This window comes from Vanellus vanellus (assembly GCF_965231255.1).
Source record: "Vanellus vanellus genome assembly, chromosome: 2".
NCBI lineage: Eukaryota > Metazoa > Chordata > Aves > Charadriiformes > Charadriidae > Vanellus > Vanellus vanellus.
In genome coordinates this window covers 75,661,669-75,678,666 of record NC_138906.1, presented here as the reverse complement: position 1 = coordinate 75,678,666, position 16,998 = coordinate 75,661,669, and the positions used below count along the sequence as shown (strand labels likewise).

The 16,998-nt window shown below is 49.9% G+C and overlaps 1 long non-coding RNA gene across 3 annotated transcripts in view; it reads right to left on the bottom strand.

Annotated features, from left to right (window-relative positions):
- LOC309686828 overlaps window positions 1-16,998 on the bottom strand; it is a 40,063-nt gene that overhangs the window by 13,505 nt on the left and 9,560 nt on the right. The window lies entirely within an intron of this gene.

Sequence of the window (16,998 nt, the reverse complement as noted above, 5' to 3'; positions counted from 1 at the left end):
CAGGAAAAACGTCATCTTTGCAGGCAGGGTCTAACATTTAAAAAAAAAAACAAACATCAAGACAGATTTCCACAGACTGGACTGGCACCTCACTTAGCAAAACATCCTAAGGCTTAGGAGGTAATCTGTGATGGACCACCATACCTTTCCTTGGGCCATCACCACCACCACTGCAGTAAACTTTGGCAAAAGGGAGCAGCCAGGAGTAGGAAGCACCAACCGTGTCATTCACCATAGCTAAAGCCACCGGCTGTCACAACTTAGCAACATAAGTTTTCACTGCTCTTTCTTCTGCCGTGGCAACAGGGCTGCGGTGCTGAGCGGGGCTCTGTTTTCTCCCGCCCATCATCTGAACAATTCTCACAGCCCCACCTGGGGCAAAAAGGTAGAATATACTTTTGCTTATTATTTTACTATAGGTCACACTCATTTCCCATTTTTAAATTTCCCTACACAATCATGAGTGCTAGAAACCTTTTCTTCTTAATTAGCTTCCACCTCCTCCCCCCCCTTTTTCTTATGTTGAAAGCCAAGATTCTCAGGCGATCTCAGCATTTGGGCAGAGGCACAAGGGCTTCAAGGAAATCCCTGAGTATCACAGTGCAAGGCTTGATCTGCAGCGAGGAGACCTGGCAGCGCCGTGGTGCACCTCAGCACTCCAGCTGTTGCTCCAGCGGTGGAGCAGTGTCAAGATTCAAAGGACCGGCAGCTGAGAAAAAATTCAGACACCACCGAACCCTCCAGTGTCACAGGAGGCTGAGGTCGTCTGTGTGTATATGTGTGCGCTTGCTTTATTTTTCTTTTCTTTCCACTGCAACTAGACCTAATATTTCTTCAGAGGGTTCATGCTCATACTTGTACCAAGAAATCCTTCCCATTATCTTCTCCATCGCCCGGGCAGCAGAGCAGCGAGCAGCCTGCTGCTATCCTTCCCTGTGGTCTGGGGTTGGGGACAGCTGGGCTGCAAAGCTGGGGAGATGGGGGGCTGTCCAGGCTCTGAGATGCAGGAGGAGGAGTGAGATCATTTTGTGCGCTGCTAATCTTGCTCTGCAGGAGCGCTGACTTTTGTCTCTTTAGCACCTGCCGTGGGGAGCTTGGGGGTGGGACAGGGGGGATAGCAAGAAAAAAAACTTCAAGCAAGATTTACTCACTTCCTTATTCGATAATGCTTGCCCCAAAAAATCGTGGCAGAGGCAGGGGGGTGAATAGGTCCAAATGGGCTCCACATAACAAGTGCTGTGTCCAAAGCCCTAGACAGAGACCCAGGATCTCTAGGATTTCTTTCCCAGCTCCACCTCAGGCTTGAAATTCCAGGACTGTGGTGTCTTGCTGACAAACCTGAGCCATGCTAAACTGCAGATAAAATACCAGTGATCCTTTTAAACTCCCCATCCCCCCTAAGCACGCGTTGCTCTGAGCTGTGCACATGTACTGACCTCTCCCAGCTCGGTCCTGGCGACAGGGTGATACATGGCCCAGACCTGCACTCCCTGAACGCCCCACGGGCTTTCATCTAGCACGGAGCCAGGCACCAGAGGTGCGTAAGAGGGAGCAAGAAAGAAAAAGCAGCTGAGCTCTGTAAATGTGCAACAAACACAGATCCTAATATGGATCTTAGGATCATAAAACAATATGGATCCTAAGTCCATTCAAATCAATCAATGCGGGTTTCCAACGCCTTTACTACGCTTCAGCTGAAAACAGTAAAACCAGTAGTATGATGGCAGCTGGAACAGATTTTAGAGTCCCAGCTGATGGGTCAAACCCTGAACTGAACACTGGTTTCATCTACGGAGGTGATTGCTCCAGGACAGCTGCACTGGCAAAGCCATGGCGGGTGCTTGTACTCCCACCTACTGCCAGTTGGTAGGTGACCAGGTTACTTTACGTGTCCAAGTTTGTTAATCTGACATCATCTGTGAGCAATCAAATGTGTCCATTAAAAACCATCTACACCATCTAGAACTATTGATGGGAGAGAGACCAAAACAGAGGGCAAACAGGGCTACCACAAAATTGGAGCAAGGGCCCTCAAAGCTCTTTGCCTCACACAGTTCAGATGATGCCAAGCTAACCAAGCTTGGAAGGAGAGCTGGTCTTGCAAGGGGGCCTTCCACAGCCATCTGCATGAGACCACCGTCATCTGAGCTGAAAGAAAAACCCTGTTGTACGGCCAGGGTAGGAGGTTGGGCCAGTCAGTGCAGGGGGATGCAACGCATTTTAGAGCGCACTATTCTGGAGAACAAGCTTTGGAAAGTGTTTCTGGAGGCTGAGCCAGCCCCACAGAGCTGGCCCTGAAAATATTGAACACGTGCCCTTCTTGAAAAAGGTGTTTTAAAGAAATCTGGATTGCAATCTGAAGGCAAGCAGCTTCTTTCTGCCCTCCATCCTTAGAGGCAATGCAAGCAGATCAAGCAATTCAAGGGGCGTAAACCGGCCCTGGAAGAGCCTCAGCCCAATGTTTGGGCTTGTTCCTTAAGCCAAAAAAGAAAGAAGATGGCAGCAAAATTGTTGCATAATCACCTGGAGAGTTTCTAACGCTGTTTGCCAGAGCAGTGGCTGCCACCAGGAGCACACCAGAGTCCTCTCCCTGGTTGTGCGCCACCACCATGCCATCGGCTGTGCTGTGAGATTGTCAGCTGTTACTTAGCAGCCCGGGCTACTCGCATTACAAAATCTGGAAGAGAGATGGAAGCTGAAACCAGAGAAGCAGCAGACAAGGGCTAGCAGCCTCCCGTAGCAGAGCAGGACAGGCTGCCCACTAGGACTAACTCTGGTGCTTGGGAGAAGACAGATTTTTAGTGCTGGGCACTCAGAAAACCTACATGAGCACACGCATTTGCACGATGCGCAAGAACTCACGGGCTCTGGACACATGTACCGGCGGCCACTGCAAATGTCCCCTCTCCAGCCCACGGCTGGCACGTCCATCCCCAGCTGCCTGCCAGGCTGTTACGCCCTTACGAACGGGGCTTGGCAGAGCCGCCTCCCCAGCCAAAGTAAGGTTTGTATCAGGGGCTAAAGATCAAACCCTATCTATCTGTGAACACACCTTTGTTAGTTTTGGCTGCACCCTTTCAGGTATCACCTGCCTCCCCAGGCAAACATGTTCCCATCCCGAGCTCCACCAGCCTGCTGCCCTTCTCCGAGGACTGCTTTCACCTGGCCGGTATCTATCTGCGCACCTACCACATCGCCAGCAGCAGTGAGCGGCCAAGGAGGGAGAGCCCCAGGACTAACGCGGCTGCAGCGAGCATGTTGCGGGGAGCGGAGGAAGGAGCTGGAAGCAGATTCACGGTCAGGCTGCTGTTTGGCTTTGCTGGAAGCAGGAGTGGAAAGCTGGCACCGACATCCAGCCGCCCCAACAAACATTGCATTCATATGCAGAGCTACGGAGCAAATGATCTGTCAGTTGTTCATCTGGAGAACAGGTTTCACCAGCCTGGATTAAATGATTACGTTGCCGCAGCATGTGCTTCTTGCTGCTTTGGGAGATAAAGGAACGAAGGCAAAAGCACCGCAGAGAGAGGCCTGACCCTGCAACCCAGCTCCAAGCACCTTTGTAAAGGTGCTTGGAGAAGGTTGGGACCGGCATGGAGCACGGGGATGCGGCACGAGTGCATTTAAAAGGCAGCACTTTGGTGCCGATGCGCTGAAATCGCTAATGCAAGAAAACATCTCGTTCGAGTACAGGAGGTGTATACTTTGCCTCACGTTACTGCCTCCAGATGTGCAGCAGACTGGCTGTATTTCTGAGCCTTCTGCTCCTCGTTCCCACAAAGCAGGGTGAGTGCACTTGGAGGTCTCACAGCACATGTGCAGCAGCGACAGGCTCCACCAAAGCCTGCGTCCTGCCTTCACAAAACCCCCGTCGAGCAACTCCCTTAGGATGTAATTGCAGTCGACTTCATTCCAGGCCGTTAGCATCTGTCTGGTTACAGCCATTACTGCGAGCACACAAGGAGGCAAAAAAGAAACATAAAGGAGAAAGTGCAAAAGAACACTCTTGTAATCCAAGCCCGGTGAGGATAACGGGTGCTCTCCTCTGTAGGTAAAGGTTGCTTTGCCACCTTTGGCAGTCTGGCACCTTCCCTGCATTAGTCTTTTGCAAGACAGAAAAGAAAGGCTGACACCAGCTTAGCAGACTCAAAAACATGACATTGTACCAAACCCACAGCCCCCCTGAAGCCCTCCGGGCCCACGCGGGCACAGACCCGACACAGCAGCTTTAGGACTCTCCCAGACCTCAGGGGGCCAAACCCTTGCACGGGGGAGCCCACGGCATCTTTCTCCACCCCCTGGCCTGTGGCAGGTCACTGGAGGTTGCCCCATGTCCCCATCACCTGTCAGGGGAGGATGCATCTGCAGCGGGGGCGGTGAAGGGCGCAGGGATGCAGCCACAGCACAGCGTGGGCAGTGGGAGCCAGAGCCACCACCCTCTTCCCCCACCGTGTTTCGCAAGATGAACGGCGGCGGCGGCAGCACTATCGCTTTTGTATTTGCCGCCTGTATTTTATTTTTATTTTTTTTTTTTTCAGAATGAGCAAACCCAGGCATCAGTCCACAGCCCACCCTCGGGAAGGGCAGGAACGCTGCTCTGGGGGAAGCTTCGTAGAAGTAGCCTGCAGCGAGCACCCAGCACCCAACGCTCCCAGCCCAAGCAGTCACAGACTGGCAAATTTCTAAGCCATCCCTAGTAAGGTCGTTATCAATGGGAAGCGTCAGGCAGGCTTGAGCAACACTGAGCTGCCCTCCCCACCCCAAGTGGCCGTGAAAACACGTAGGATTTGTCCAGCTGGGGTGGCTCCCAGTCAGGCATTTATGTTTATGACTCGTGGACGAGTCTTTAAAAATACATCCCAGCGAACGTACGGATGTACTCCAAGATACACTTACATCCACAAGCACATGACCTAAGAGGTGGGTTTGAACTAAAGTGACTCAGCCTCCCAGTTACAGGAACAAAATTAGCAACCACTCATAAACGCCTTATGTCTCAGACGGGGCTAGATGGCACTGTAAGTTAGTTAATGTGCAAGCCCTTTGCCTCAGGAGATTTCACTTTGGCATTATGATCAGTGGAAAACCAGGAAAGCTGGTGCTCCCTAGGGTACATTTTCCAGAGCCGGGCTAGTAATTCACACTGACAGCCTGATTCAACACATTTTCTAGGTACCTAGTTAGGAACTGTGTCCAATAATTTAGTCATTCTCTGGAATTTACTTATTTTCTTTTTTTGAGCAAATAATTCTTGGCTTGCAAGCACTTAAACATGTAATATTTATTATAAAACATATGTTTTTCCCCAATACTTAGCCTACATTTTCCCTGCTTTAATTTATCCCATTTCTCCTCATTAACCCTTGTCCCCCACCCCCGTTGTTCCCATGCTGGATCCCTCTACCTCTCCCAGGAGAACAGTGATGAAATGACATTTGCCTCCCAGACCTCCTGGCACATCACCCCTTCTCTTCGGGATCAGCTCGGCCAGGCAGAGAGCCCTCTGGCCCCGAGCCCCTGAATCACTTAAGGATGCACAGCTCAAACAGAGCAAGGCAAAGTGGCCGAGGGAGATGAGGACCAGGCTTGCAGCGCAGGCGCCTGGCTGTATTCAGGTCAGAACATTCAGGTCCCACAGCCTCGGGCCTCTGCGTGAGCTGGTTTGGAGATGAACGAGTAAGGATCTGCCCTAATCTCACACCCAGACCTTCCAGAGCCTCTGCACTCCCTCCTCAAGCGAGCACGCCGCGGCTAATGGCACCGTGCCACCGCAAGGGAACGGCATCCACATGTCTGGGGGGGAGAAGGGGGAGGACATGCTGTCCTGCTGCAGCACATCTGCCTCCGGGGCTGGGAAGAAGATGGCCACCTCTTTAACAGAAACCCTATCCATCCCATCTAACGCTCAGATGAGTATCTCTCCCATCATTTAACAAGGGGAGCAGCCCTCTGAAAAAAAAACTTTTCCCAGCAGAGAATCCCATCGGCTTCCTGAGAGCCTGGGTCATTCGTGCCTGTGAATCTGCCTTCCCGTTCCTCAAGTAACAGATTAGTCACGTACATTTGCAATGGCAGCGATTCTGCCAAATAGCTGGGGAGCGGGGCAGGAGGAGGAGAACAGCAGCATGACAAGAACAGGCAGAGGAGGGGAGAGGAGCAACGAAGTGTTTCTTCCTCTTCTCCCGTGCCCCTTCAGTTTTCAACAGCGTTTGCCTGCACAAGCTGCAAAACAGCTGCATCACGTGCCGGAGGTGAAATCCAGGCGTTATCTAGCCGAGAGCCTTGGACATCCCTGTCTCTCCTCTTTCACCCCCAGGCTGGCAGGAGCATCACCCAGCAGCAAGAACACCAACAGCTCCTCTGAGGTTGGGACCAAAAGCCTCCCTAAATATGGACCATGTTTGGCAACTGGGAAAAGCTCTCGCTTGAGCTCCTGTCTTCCAAGTGACTGACAAATGCCAGACCCTGGCAGGGCTGACAAAGGATCGGGGCTGCAAAGCATCCCACTTAGGGGCAAGTCACCCAGAGAGGAAGACAAACAGGCAAAAGGTCCCCAAAAATCCAGCTCCCAATTAATACATGGCTTACTGCAAACAGTTACTTCCTTCTTCCAATAACACTCATGAAAAACCACCATCGTCGTTAGAGCAGCAGCGCGTGGAGCCTGTAAGCAAGCAGGTCAGACTGCTCCTCCATGCTGTACATGCTTGTGTCAAACTGTCCCTGTCCCGACACGCTTCCAGCTAAAAATGCCCCGGTAGGTAACAAAGAGGGAGATTCAAAGCAAGAGCACCTGAGTGATCCGGTAACAGGGAAAAAAAAGCAGGCTGTTTCGGGTCATCTGAGGTGTGCACACATTCCCAGACGCTCAGTCTGTCCCCTGTAGCTCAGGGAAATGCTAAATGGGCAGCATGGCCTGGAGAAACTGTAAAGAGGGGGAAAGCAGACAAGCGCCTGGGGGAAAGCAGATGAGCAGGTTTCCAGGACAAGCATTGCTACGGCAATAAGACATAGGAACACGTGTAGGCAGTCCCTGTCCTGGTAATAGGTAACAGCTACAAAACTCATTAACCTCTGTAAAACATGTTGGTTCTGCCAGTGCGTCTATCACTAAGCTATCTGTTACATGTTAGCACTGCAGTACTTAGTTCAGTGGTCCCAGAGAAAGACAGAAAACACGGCAGGCCGGTCACAGCATCCCGTATGCCAGCTGAGCGGAGTCAGCATCTCAAAGGACTCATCCTTGTTATCATAAAAATGATGCTCCCCTCCTGTATCCTCCACCTGAGGGGGCAGTGCTGAAAAAGGAGAATAAAATACAAGCATCACTTCCAAGACAGGAACCTCACCGTGACACGAAATACCAAAGAAAACCTCAGAAATCTTCTAGCTTTCCTTCCTAGGAACAAGCGGACATGGGACTAGGTGTGAGCATCTGGGCTGGTGCATTCACGTGCAGTCCAACACAAGCCTGGCCCCATTCACCAGCTGGGATGGGAAGCGCTGGGCTCCTTCTCCTCTCACCATCCCACGTCCCAGAGGGGAATTCAGGCCACCAGTGGCCCAAGGCCAGCGAGAGAAGTCCCGTCCCAGGTGCTGCCATACTTCCCCACAACCCCATCTAAATGCCATCCTGTTTCTGAAACAACATGGGGAGGAGGCAGAAGCACATAAACTGCTGCTCTGGCACTATACCAGGGCACAGATTAGACTAGTCAATCATTTTAATCGCCATCTAACTAATAATCTGTTTCTGCAATGTACGCTAAAATGCACATAGCACTCTGCTCTGTTTTTAACTCTAATTGGGGTGGTCCTGACTCAGCCAACCACCCTGGGTAGCAAAGCCACGTATTTTGGAGGACTTTTTTTGGTTGGCTGTTTCCAGAACTGCCCTAGACTACTGTTTTGCTTAGGTTTTTACTTCAACATATATATTTTTGTCTGTTGACTTTTCAACGTCATGTGTTTGGCAGACAGAAAAAATGCAGAGCAGTAACCGACGCTACACCTCCTTACCACGCAACAAGGGTTTATTCTTCCAGGGCACCCATGTCTTGTTCCTGTCCTGGGTATTTATGCTTTAACTCCTGCGAGGACTTGGCTGCTCGGGAAAGATGCTGGTTTTAGAATTACTGGACCCAAGGAGCTGGAGACACATAGATGAGCAGTATGCTGAGAGCCGGGGGGAGCTGATGGATTTACTAGGTCGTCAGCTAACCCACACAGCCAGGAGCGCAGGGTGTCAGTGGAGGAGATAAGCCAGCTCCAGGACAGACCCCAGCATGCCTCCACATGGAGTTTTGTACTCCACGGAAGCACATTGCTCTTCCTTAAGGAAGAGGGGACATCAGAGAGAGTTCCTCTCCCTCCATCCACACCGTTAAAGTCTCAGATATTGCATGCATTGGGCAGGGAGTGTTGGGTGCGCAGAAGCTATTACCTGCCACGTACTGAGGAAAAACCACAGGAAAAAGATGGTGCAGCCTCTGCTCTGTCAGTGTCCATCCCATATGCCAATGAACAATAAAAACAGAGCACTGAAAAATAAAATCCACTGCTTCAAAAAGCCCTCAAGGGAATATCTTCAATAGTATCTTTTTATTATTATTATTTTCTGCTTCTTTCTGATCCTTTTTTTACTGTTGAAGTTGACATCTTTTCCTCTTGCTGAACCAGCATTTCCTGACAGCAAACCATTGTCACAAATTTTCCATCCAGCTCTTGAGTGGATTTCAACACTCGGTGCTCGTGCATGCTTATGAGAAGAGGTTAGCGTCAATCTCAGAAAATTATCTACAGGATGTGCAAAAGGGTACCACCAGCGAGGAGCGGCACCTTGGTCTGGGGAAGTTCAGACACTAGCCAGTTTCTTTGCCTCGAAACAGGGGTCAGCCCCTCTCTGCTCAATTACAGCTGGGATGGTGATCTTCCTTCGTGTGTTTACTGCCCAACTGACCTGCCACTTGGAAAGAAACCTTTCATGCGGAACACTGCCTTTCATGACACAGCACGTCCCCTTTCAAACGCCCTGGGGACATCTTGATGGTTTTGAAACTAAACATCTCAGAGAAGAGCATTGCTCTCCCAATAAACAGCAGTACAGACAGGCCACAGAAACTAAACAAGCGAGGCAGGCACTCGTGGGAGGAGGTGGTAATAAATGCAATAGCCAGCTTCTTAATCACCACCCCTAATGCCTGATCACCACTACCTTGTCACAGCTGCCCCGTGCATCGTGGTGACAGGACGGCTCTCCATGTTTGGAGGACTTTACGCAGCAAGATGCCTCCAAAGATGAACATGCGCTGAAGTGCAATCACACCCAGGTAATTTTTTAAAAAACATTGGAAAAGAAAAATCCCCCCTGCTCCATCACAGAGCCATCAAGCATGACACAGTCTGGGAACAGCAGCCCTGCCCAAACCACGACAAGCCCCCAGTATGCAGTGGTTGTACTCCAGTGGGTGGGGGACAGCAACCCCAACAGCTGAGGCTTTTTGGGACCAGCCTGTCCCCATTCAGAATTTCTGCCTGCAGGGCACTCAAGCCAAAGCTGCCTTAATATGCTTTTTAGGGCAGGCAAATGACAAGCAAGGCATCTTTCCCTTCAAAGCCCAGCACTCCTCCTCCTCCTCTCAGACATCTGTAACTGCTATCATCAGCTTACGGGGCAATAACTGCACCAGCAGGTGAAGCTGGTTTATGAGGAGGAGGGGGAAGAGTTAACCCAAATTCATCAACCCACCCACTGTCATCAACCAGAAGCTCTGAGCTCACTCGTGGGGAGGTGGGGGGCACAACACCCCAGCAGCATGTCCAAGAGAGGACACCTTTTCTAAAGGACACAGCTGATGCATCGTCACGGGCAGTTTCAGCTGCAGAGGCCTGACCTGGAAAGCTGCCTCCTGGAAAAAGGAAAGAAAAGGGGGAAAAAAAAAAAAAAAAGGTTGAAATGACAGAATAAGTAGAGAAATGGAGGGGGAAAATAGCAGAGGGGGGTGAAAGAGGTGGGCTTGTAGTCTCTGGTTGGGTAACAGGCTAATTCCCCTCTGCTCCCTGCCTGTGACTCCGTCTAATTACCCTGTTTCCTCTGAGCTGATTGGAAAGTGGCCTTGTGTCTGGAAAAGGCCGTAAGCATCTTACATGCATCTGTTCCACCTAATCCCTAATAACTAGCGCCTGTGTGTTCAGGGAGAGGAGGAGGAGGTGGGGGAGGATGAGTGGGAAGGGCCGGGAAGGGTTTCCCATGTGCAGTGCCATGTGGTGGCAGGCAAGGCCACCGGGGCTGGGGGCTTTCGGGGAACTCACACTGTTCCTCTTCTGCCCCTTTCACAATCCGGAGGCCCTCTTTCCTCCTTCCCCTTGCAAGAAAGAAAAATTTTATTTAAAAAAAAAAAACAAACCCAAAACCAACAGAGAGGGCCAGGGGTGGGAACAAGGATACATTTTGCTGAGCCTCACTGCAGTTCGGATACGTTTAAGCCACTCGTTTTCCCCCTTGCCCTAATCCTGCATTATCCTTTAGGAATGACGTTCAACTCCTGAAGGGGGGAGGGGGGGCGGGAGGGGGGGGGAAGTGCTCTCCAGGGCCCTGCATGGTTTGCCCAGGAATTTGGATTGCACTTTTTATGTGCAGCTCCAGGAAGGGGCAGAGGGACAATTATTTAGTAGCAATGCAGGCACATTTTCAGCAAGCTCTTCCTAGCAGGAGCTAATTCAACGCGAGGAGAGTGTGGGGATAAACAGCTCCGTTTGCCAGTAAAAGGATTGTCACATCTGGAATTTACACAAGTTACGAGGAGCCAGGAGCCACTATTTTGTTTTGCTCACACCGCATCGTAAAACATGTTAGCACTTTAAAAGCGTTGCAAGGCAGACGCACGCATGCAGGACGACATCTCACACAACCCCACCGTGCCCTCGCCCTCCCCTGACACCGGCTGGAGACGCCGGGCTCGGCTCCGCGTCTTGCCCAACATCCTCAACTTTGCTCCAGCCCCTGGGATGGTAGGCTTTTGGCCACCAGCACAACCGGCTGGTGGTACCACGTCACATCTCTATGTGACAGCCCCAGAGGGGGCGTCCCAGCTGGGAGAGGGACCCACTGTACCCCCTGCACACCTTGCCAGGGACGCCAGCCCCTACCGTGGCTCAACACACATGGAGGAGGACACAGTCGCCGGTTGCTTTAAACCGATTTCGAAAAGGTTGGCTGCGCCTCCATGGGGTGTTTATTTCCAAGCGCTTTCTGCATTCATCCAGCCAGCTTTCTGCTGTTTAGCTTTGGGATTTTTGCAGTTGCAAGCCGTGAGCGGTCTTCCTGCAAGAGCCTCCTCACTCATCCCTCGGTACACTAATGATGCCAGAGGTGGTAACGAGTCCCATGGGCTGAGCTGCACCTGGTTTCCATAGGAAGCACTTGTCCTCATCCCGACAAAGACACTGGGAGGCATCCTGTAAAAGAGTGGTGGGATACAGGTGTCCACAGGCTGAACCCATCCTATCCAGTAACGGTGGAAATAAAAAATTAAGGGGAAGAAAACCGAAGTCAATGGCAGTAGCTGAGATTTTCACCTTTGGTGCTTCACACCTGCACACAGCCCTTAAGCATAAGAAAGGGAGAACCCAACAGCCCACCTGTTTCAATTCTTCTTTTCTCTCATTTTGCGTCACTGAGCAGTGGTTACGCAAGAAATCTGCTGCCCGCTGACTTTTATGAAGGACTTTCATGAGACCCCACCCGGAGTACTGCATCCAGCTCTGGAGTCCCCAACATAAGAAGGACATGGACCTGCTGGAGCGCATCCAGAGGAGGGCCACAAAGATGATCCAAGGGCTGGAGCACCTCTCCTATGAGGAGAGGCTGAAAGAGTTGGGGCTGTTCAGCTTGGAGAAGAGAAGGCTCCAGGGAGATCTTATTGCGGCCTTCCAGTACCTAAAGGGGGCCTACAGGAGAGCTGGGGAAGGACTTTTTACTGGGGCATGTAGCAATAGGACGAGAGGGAATGGCTTTAAACTGGAAGACGGCAGGTTCAGATTGAACATTAGGAAGAAATTTTTCACTTTGAGGGTGGTAAGGCACTGGAACAGGTTGCCCAGAGAGGTTGTTGAGGCCCCATCCCTGGAGGTTCAAGGATGATCTTCCAAGTCCTTTCCAACCTAAACCGTTCTATGATTCTATGACTGAGCCAACCTGGGTGGGAAAACACGTAGGAGCACAAAAGTCACCTCTTGGCCCGCCGTGCCAGTTGTGAAACATTGTGCGGAGGTAAAGGCCTGCAGGTTACTGTGTGGAAACCCAGCTGTGATTTACACCTCCTCCCTTATCCTCCCACCAAGGTATGAAGGGCTGCCTCGGGGAGGCTCACGTCACCCTGCAGAGGACCGGCAGCATCGCTGCTCGCTTTGCTGCCTGCTGGTAGGGTGGAAACTCAGCTTCTGTGAGTCATCTGCCCAGCCCATGCAGCGGCGGGTCTGCCACCTGGGCTCCCACCAGCTCCCACACGTGCCTGTCGGGGAGCAAAACTCACGCCAGGCATGGCAACCCCCCAGCGGGATGCACGGCACCCGCCCTGTGAGGGCGATGTGAGACGGGGAGGGTCGGTGGCCGCCCTCTGCTCCAGCTCTCGTGACCGACTGGAAAAGCGAAGTGAAAGAACACAAGGGGAAGCTGCAAGGTTGCGCTTCGCTTGTAACGCTGTCCTGCCGGTTCACAGGCTTTCCTCTTTTTTTTTTTTATTTTATCATAAAGCATTATTTTTTATTTTCTGCAAAGATGCATCAGTTGAATTTCAGCTTTGCTAACATGATGCAGAAGGTATCTCACATAGCTCTCACTAAAATTTAAAGCCCCTTGAGGTACCTTAGTGCAACCTTCCCACAAGCGCAGGCTCCTGCCACTTTAAGATTAGCAGCTGAAAGAAAAAAAAATAAAAAGTGTCTTCAAAACCTCCATCTTTAGGTACCAGATAAGTGGCATAAACACTTGAAGTACCCAGAACCACTGGCCGTTTTCTGTTAACTCACCCTGGGGTGCTGTGAAAACAGAGGCCACCTTCCTCCCAAGCTGGAAAGATGGCTTTGGTGAGGAGGGCTCAAGGCTCCTTAAAGTCAGGCTGTGCACGCTGGTCCCTACATAACCTCTCAGAGCCTGCTTAGACCCTTGCTTTTCCTCCACTCTTACAAGAGAGAAAATAAACCCTGAAGCCTGAGCCCCTAAGCTGCAGAAGCACGCCTGAAACAGGCAGGCCACTGAAAAAACACCAGTGTTTCCCCACCTCTGCCTGCTTTGGTTTGTCAGTGCCTGGGAGTCACTTTGGGCACACCTGGTTCCCGAGACCGACTGCGTTCTGGCTGCGACCACGGGTGGCCCAGTAGCACGGACCACCTGAATGTGCTAGGGTTGCCGTGGAATATAAACAGTAGCAAGCAGATGGTGTTTCAAGACAAGAAAACATCCACTTGACCAAACTTAGGGCCAAGGGTGGTGCTTACAATTACAACTACAGTTTCACTCCTTCCTCCTCAATATCCCACCAGCTCCAGGTAGGAAGAGACCAGCCATGCCACAATGGCTCCAGCCCTCTGAACACCTTTTCCACAGCCTGGTCATCACACCCTCAGAAAAAAACAGCAAAACCAACCCAAGCTGTTCCTCAAAAGACAGACTGGCACGATGAACTCTGCCCCCAGCTACACCTCTGAATAACGGGAGCTGCAGAGGGGTAAGGAGAAAGAAAGCTTGGCTTGAACAAATCTCCTCCCTTAAAGAGTCAGCTCAGGAGGACATTTACTTGCACCGAAGTACCAAGACAACCTAAGTATCCAAATACTTCTGAAGACCCGGGTTTACCCAGCTGGTCAAAAAATTACCTAGCATTTACTTGCAGAGCCGGGAGGGACTGTGGAGGTCCGGCCATCTACACATCCCACAGTGCCTGTTGCAAGAGCAAGTGACCACAGCTCAGGAGCCATGTCTCCTGGTTCCGCGCTCTGCGTAGAGATCTGCAATCAGTCCCTCAATATCCTGCATTCTTTGAGATCCCTTTCAACCCCTTTATAAGGGTGTTTAAAAAAAAAAAAAAAAAAAAAACAGAAGCCTTTGCATGACAGACTCCACACGCTGCATACACAGACATGTGATGGTTTTAAAAACTGCTAAAGGAATAAATTGACTGTATCCCCATTCATGCTCTGCATATGGCACACCGCTCCCAGCCTAGATGTATGAAATGAAACAATAGCTATATTGTATGACAGGGCTTAGCATGAAGAGGCCCTCTATTTTCTACTTCGCTTTCACGGAGGTCCTATCTTTCCAGGATGAAACCTTCATAAATTTTCAGTTTGGGGATACTGAGCAGATTTATTCTGACACTCTTCTCTGGGGAGAGTCTGCAGCTTCCAAAAGATGGGCTGTGGATGCAGCATCAGCGTGGTCACAGCCCACTGAAGGGCATTTGTTATCACCCATCCCAACTGAGCTGATTAATCCTCAATACCAATGGCTTATTTTAATTGTCTGAACTCTGTTAAGGCAGGACTGAATCCCCTTAACTCCTCTAATTCTAGGAGCTGGATTTTCAGCTCGCTTCGTGGGTATTTTTCCTTTCAGTCTTGCTCACTCTTTGCACTGAGACACATACCACAGAGCATACCTCTGGGAAACACATATCTGCAGGTCCCTGTCCTGGCCGGGGGAAAAACTGATCTAACTTGACAATGGCACTACTTTGAAGGTGTCCCTCCAGAGGTCCTTTCCAACCTAAATGTCTGTGAGATTAAGGCATTATACTACTTGAACATGGAAAAGCAGAGCCAAAGCTGCGTGAAGCTGGTCTGATCCAGAGGACGGCTGGGGCACTAGGGCTGCCCTGAGAACCTGGAGATGGTGACTGGGGGGACATTGCCTGGCCAGAGATGTACTGTCTGCTTTGGGGCTCTTGATACTCAACAACAGGTTACAAAAATAATGCCACGCCAACAGGCTTCGGGACTGAGTGACCACTCCTGAAAATCTCAGCTGAAAGAGCTCACCCAGGGCCAGGCAGAGAGAAAACTAGCAGAAGCACAAAAAGTGCTTCGTTCTCCCCATTCCCAGATCTCTTCTTTAGCCACAGGCTCTGTGATAAAAACTTAACTGCTGCAACTTTGTATAACAATTATGTTGCCATTAGATTTCAGAAAGCACCTGCAAAATCCAGGTAATTTACCGCACTAAAAAAAAAAAAAAAAGAAAAAAATAAGGTACTTCAGATGAGAAGATAAAACAATGGAATTATTTTCAAGGGTGAAGCCTTTACGGTTTATATTTAAATCATAGAATGGTTTAGGTTGGAAGGGACTTTGAAGATCATCGAGTTCCAACCCCCCACCATAGGCAGGGACACCTCCCACTAGACCAGGTTGCCCAAGGCCACATCCAGCCTGGCCTTGAACACCTCCAGGGATGGGGCCTCCACAGCTTCTCTGAGCAACATGTTCTGGTGCCTCACCACCCTCAGAATGAAAAATTTCTTCCTAATGTTTAATCTAAACCTGCCCTCTTCCAGTTTAAAGCCATTCCCCCTCCTCCTATCACTACATGCCCTTGTAAAAAGTCCCTCCCCAGCTCTCCTGTAGGCCCCCTTTAGGTACTGGAAGGCTGCAATAAGATCTCCCTGGAGCCTTCTCTTCTCCAGGCTGAACAGCCCCAACTCTCTCAGCCTGTCAATATATAACCCCCTATTTAAGCTATTAATCTAACTTTAATGCAAGTCCTTGGGAACTTTACCTAATATACTGTAATGGGATAATGTAAATGAGAAATTTCCAAAGCAGATAACAAACTGCTTTTACAAGCGGCAGAAGGCATTTCACCCACACCACAAACGTTATAGACGATCCAACTGAGGGGCTGAGAAAACACAAACCGTACGCATTTCCATTTCCATATGAACTGGTGTAAATCAGGAAGAATTCAACTGGTCATTAAGTGTACCAGAGACCAAGGTTTTCGCTCTGGCTGTAGCTTATTCAACTATGGCTTTATATTTAAATGTTTTTACAGTATCTTTCGCACTGGGGCTTGGGGGCTCCCAGGCAGTCAGTGATGCGATCAGATAAAAGACCAATTTAAGGGCTATTTGACTTTTCATCCTTGCTTCTTACTGCCTTGATTTTGTGGGTTTAAAGCATAATCTTTTTACTAATTAAATACATATGAATATTTTGTTGTCTGCACAGTGAATATATAATTAGACTCAGGAGAAAGATTATGCACTCTCTAGCTGATACTAACACTTCAGCATAAAGGTACCCAAGACACCAGTAAATGTAACCTATGAGCTTTTGCTAATAACATGCTGCCTCTGATCTCCAGAGGATTATCTTACTCCGGAGCTCTTATAGGAGCCGTATATTGAAAGGGGCCTGAAACAGATACCCTGTAATTTATGTCCCCGCTTAGTATCTTGGTGAGGAAAGGCGGCCTTTGCTCCAAATTGTAAGGATTTTTTTCCTTCTCTCTTTTTTTGGTCTGAAGTTAACGCACATGATCTTCAGGGAGCAGGAGGCTGTAAGGAAGCCCTGGGTGGTTTCAAGGAAGAAGTGTATTTTGTTGCTCGTGCTCCATCCTTTTTTTTTTTTCAATGTCCAGGAACGCTTTTCCCCCTTAGAAACACAGAGAAACTTCTTAAATAAATTATATTAGGCAGCATCCTTTCTCTCCGCTCCAAAATTTAACTTGCTTTATCCTCACCAAGTACATACTTTGTAAGCAGTGCTACCTCCCAGTGCTATTATTCGCTATACCTCATGAATATCAGAGTCCTTTTCCTTTCCTCTCCTTGGCATTTTTCCCATTGCTTTTAGGTCGCTGGGTTTTGTTTTTGTTGTTGTTTTTTAACAGAGGTTACCCTCCCAGCCATCACATGAAAATGGGCGCTTTTTTCCCCCCTCTGTGGTTAGACCAGCTCAGACAACTAGATAAATATTGTGGGGAACTGACCCTTAAAT